At 37.0% G+C, this 4,719-nt stretch overlaps 1 pseudogene; it reads left to right on the plus strand.

Moving 5' to 3' along the window:
- Nucleotides 1–881: 881 nt before the first annotated feature.
- LOC147584281 (neuronal regeneration-related protein pseudogene) lies at nt 882–1,070 on the plus strand (annotated as a pseudogene).
- Nucleotides 1,071–4,719: the final 3,649 nt, after the last annotated feature.

Below are 4,719 nucleotides of genomic sequence, written 5' to 3' on the forward strand. Positions count from 1 at the left end.
TCTTTTCAAGTACACATGTAGCATTCAACAAGAACCACCATATTTCTGGGCATAAAACAAATCTGAAAAATTTTTAACAATTGATATCACATGACATATGTTTTCTGAATGTGGCAGGCAGAATGATGGGCCCATAAAGATGTATACTAATCCCTGAAGCCTGTAAATATACTAAGTTACATGGAAAGTAGGAATTAGGGTCACCAGTGAAATTAAGACTGCTAATTTAGTGACCTTAAAATACAGTTGGCATTCTGGATTTTTCAGATGAACCTAATGTTATCTACAAGTTCCTTTAAAGTGGAAGAAGACAGAAGAGGGAGAAGAAAGATAGCAACATTAAGGCTCCACACAACATTGCTGACTCTGAAGATGAAGGAGGAGGCCCATGAGCCAAGGATTATGGGCAGCCTCTAAAAGCTAGAAAGATCAAGGAAATGGATTCCCCCCTCCCCCACAGACTCCAGAAAAAAATGCAGCTTCACTGTCATCGTGATTTTTTTTTTAAAACAACAGTGTGTGTAATGCATCTTCCCAGTAACATTTCCTTTCATTAAGATATAAGTGCCGGTAAATTTATGTATAGAAGCAAACTGGATAAGCCATGAGCTTAAATCCTTGAAACTACACTGTGTATAAGCCATCCTTCAAGTAACATCTTCTTTCATTAAGATGTAAGTGTTTTTAATCTTATGTGTAGAAACATATGGGAAAAGTCATGTACCTCCCTCCTCCACCCCAGATGTCTTTTCTAGCATGATGCCCTTCTTCATCCACATTTGTGTTTCAGGTGTAGAGAGGAGAGAGTGAACTTTTGTCTGTTGGTCTCCCTGGACTGAAGAGACAGAGGGTGCAAAGCCAAGACTGTTACAACTCTCAGAATGGCTTATTACCCAGAGCTGTCTGTCTAGGTCAGACAAGGAAATGGAGGGAAAGCTTCCTGTGGAAAGACTTCCTGTCCCAAAGGAGGTGAAGGGCAAAAGGATGAAGAGATGGATGCTGCCTCCCTGGCTCCTCTTGGCAGCAACGAACTCCACTCCCCAGGCGTCGGTCACCTCTAATCTTTTTAATCAAAACACCTCCATTTGTATCGGTGTGTTGGTATTGATGAGATCGTGATATCGTACATGGGAATTTTTTCTGTGTAAATCATCAAGTATAAGAAGAAACTATGGGACTCTGAGCCTTGCTTTAGAGAATTTGCAGTGGAAAAAATGGGTGTCATCCAACCAGCTTTTAATCATCTTGACTCAAGTGAAAATGCTCATAATTTCACACTGTGAATCGACATTTACAACCCTTAGGGGTGGGCCTTCAGGCCTGGCTCTCGACGATGGTGTCTTGCACAACTCAGACTCCCTCTGCTCTCACCCACAGGTCCACTCCTGCTTTTTCACTCACACAGCTCCTGAAGCTCACTCTGCTTCTTGCAGAGGCTGAGAGTCCCCAATTTTTTTTTCAATTTGGATGTAACAACCCTAGTAGTTTATGTTCATCAGTTGTCTGTATATCTCTATATTTTATCCATTTTTTTTTTTTTTTGATGTGTAGAACTAGTTTGAAACTCGTTGTTTCCTTGTGGTAAGTGGTCAAGATGCTACCATAGGACCTGAGGCACTGATGAACGGTGTTATTTTGGACTTTCAACATGCTTCTTGGCAAGGTAGCTCTGATGGAGTTACTTTTTATTTCCATGTTCTATGAAGGTGTTGGTACTCTGCCTGAATGTTGTTCTCTAGACTGGATTGATTTGTTTCCTTGTGTCCTCAGTGCGGCTTTCTTCTTCAGTGTTGTAGGTTGGACAAATGCTACCAGAGAGAGTAAGAGACTTACATCTCTTGGCTGGCGCTCATGGACACACAGTCACTGGAGCGGAAGCAACCACAAAACTGTTATTTACTTACTTCTTTTCGGGAGCCTCACCTGTCTAGCTTAGAGAAAGAAAAACAATAATTTTACAGGCATTTTTAGGGGTCTCTTTTGGTTCTTCTGTTTGAAGGGATATTTGGGGGGGGGGGCAAACTTTTAAAATAAATGTCCTCTTCAAAAAAATCCAAAAAAAAAAAAAACCTGGCATCTGAGTAGGAGTATGAAAATTACACCTTTCCCAAAAATTAAGTTGGAAAAAATGTCTTTATAAATATTTTTTAAAGGTAGAGTGCTCTTTTTTACCAATTTTAATAAGGAAGGAAGGAAGGTGTAGAATTAACATTTCTGTCCCAGCTCCCAGTGAAATGGATAAAGAAAGATATAATCAGACAATACCATCTACTCATGGATTGTTGTTGTATGAGCCAGTCTGAAGGCCCACCTTAATTTTTATTTAACTGTCTTGTAGCTCTTCTTCTGAGAGAGCAAGCTTTGTTCTGTACTGTTCTGCTTCTGACTATTAACACTGGTGATGCACACACTGCACTTCTTCATTCTCTTCTTGCTCCCTTACTGGCCTGAGTTTCTTGTGCGTTTTCCTCCGCATCCTTCTTTGTTAGAATAGGTATATCAGCTGTGTAAATAGAGCAAGAAAATAGTACTCTGCACCTGTAGCATTTATGCAGTGTTGCAGCTGTGCACTGGTAAAAATGCAGGCTTTTTAACAATGTGATGTTTACTGATGCGCCCACAAGTACCCCGTGTGTTTTAGGTATTTTAGTAGTATCTGTTCAATAAATATTCAAGTTGTAGAAAACAAAACAAAACAAAACAAAAAATCATATGCTTAATGCTTCAAACTATACTGTGTATAAACCCTCTTTGAAGTAACATCTTTCATTACAATATATAAATGGATTGGGGACTTTTTTATTTTTTTAATTAAGTTTTCATTTTAATTCTAGTATAGTTAACATACAGTGTAATATTACTTTCAGGTATACAATAGAGTTATTCAATAGTTCCAAACAACACCCAGTCAGGGCTCACCACCACCTTACTCCCAATCACCTATTTCACCCATCCCCCTACCTTCTTACCTTCTGTTTGTTCTCTACAGCTAAGAGTCTGTTTCTTGATTTGTCTCTCTTTTTCTTTTGCTCATTTGTTTTGTTTCCTAAATTTCACATATAAGTGAAATCATATGGTATTTGTCTTTGACTCACTTACTTTGCTTAGCCTTATACTCCCTAGCTCCAACCAGGTCATTACAAATGGCAAGATTTTATTCTTTTTTATGGCTGAATAATAGTCCGTGATATATATATTACATTATCTTTATCCATTCATCCATCTATTTTCACCCAGGGAAACCACTTCATAATCCTCAACTACTGAACTGAAAGATAATAAATTTGTAATGTTTTCAGCCATTAAGTTTACTATAATTTATTCCATAGCTTCCATAGAAAACTACTACAATTATAGTATAATTAAGCTAAAAATCAGTAACAGAAATTTATAAGAACTAATCCCTAAATATTTGGAAGTTAAGCAACACACTTCTAAATAACCCACAGACAAAGAAGAAAATTCCAGGAAAATTTAAAAATATATAGGTTTTTGGCTTGCCTGGGAGTCTCAGTCAGTTGAGCGTCCCACTTCGGCTCAGGTCATGATCGTGAATTCGAGCCCCATGTTGGGCTCTGTGCTGATGGTTCAGAGCCTGTAGACTGCTTCAGGTTCTGTGTCTCTCTTTCTGTCCCTCCCCAGCTCCCACTCTGTCTGTCTCTGTCTCTCTCTCTCTCTCAAAAATTAAAAAAAAACATTATTTGAAATTTTTAAAAATATACATATACAGGTTTACATATACAGGTGAACATCAGATCTCTGTAACATGCACACTGAAATCTACAAAAATGCTATATATACTGACTTGAGGATGGATCTTAATGTAAACTACAGTCTTTGGGTAATTATAATGTGTCAATACAGGTTCATCAATGGTAGTAAATGTACCATTCTTGTGGAGTATGTTGATAAAGGGGGAAAGAAGAGGTCCATGTGTGGAAGCAGGAGATACATGGGAATCTCTGTGCCCTGCCCTCAATTTTTCTGTGAACCTAAAACTTCTCTAAAGAATAAAGTCTAGTTAGAATTAAAATTAAAAATTAATTAGTTTTTAAAATAAAAAATTTAAAAATAAGTAAAGCTGTTATATTTAAAAGTAAGCTTAATAAAGTTGTTATATAAAAACAAACTGAATCCTGCTTTCCTAGCATGGCAAAGAGCTTAAAAAGCTTGGTATACAGATATAGATACCACCTAATACTGGAACTTGCCCTTTTCATATTCTATGTTTTTTTTTTAAAGACATATTACTTGATCTGTCTATAAAACTTGCAAGTACTGCATGGGGGAAAAAAACATATTAACAAAGCATGACTTATTCATGAATGGCACCCTTAGCCTGATATGGGACAGCAAGCACGCTATCATAGGCATAACTTATTGCTAGAAATGGATAAAATCTCCTTTGCCATAATTATTAAAATTTCTCCTCTACCCTTCAAGTCAACTTGATTCCAAACATCAAGAGTTTCCCTAAATTTCAGCAAATATTTCATAATTAAAACATAAAATGCATTTGCTAAGAGTACCAAAGTAAAATTACAGTTTATTCTATTTTTAAAAGGCATACAATTGCAGAAAGTACTATTACTTATCGGCACCTAGTTTAAAATACAATACTGCATAATGCTATACGTGCCAATCCTGGATCAATACAGAGACACTAGGGACAGAATGCATGCTATCATTTAGGGCAAAAACACATATATATCAAACTCA

This window comes from Puma concolor, chromosome A1 (assembly GCF_028749965.1).
Source record: "Puma concolor isolate L17-30 chromosome A1, mPumCon1.1.hap2, whole genome shotgun sequence".
NCBI classification, from domain to species: Eukaryota; Metazoa; Chordata; class Mammalia; order Carnivora; family Felidae; genus Puma; species Puma concolor.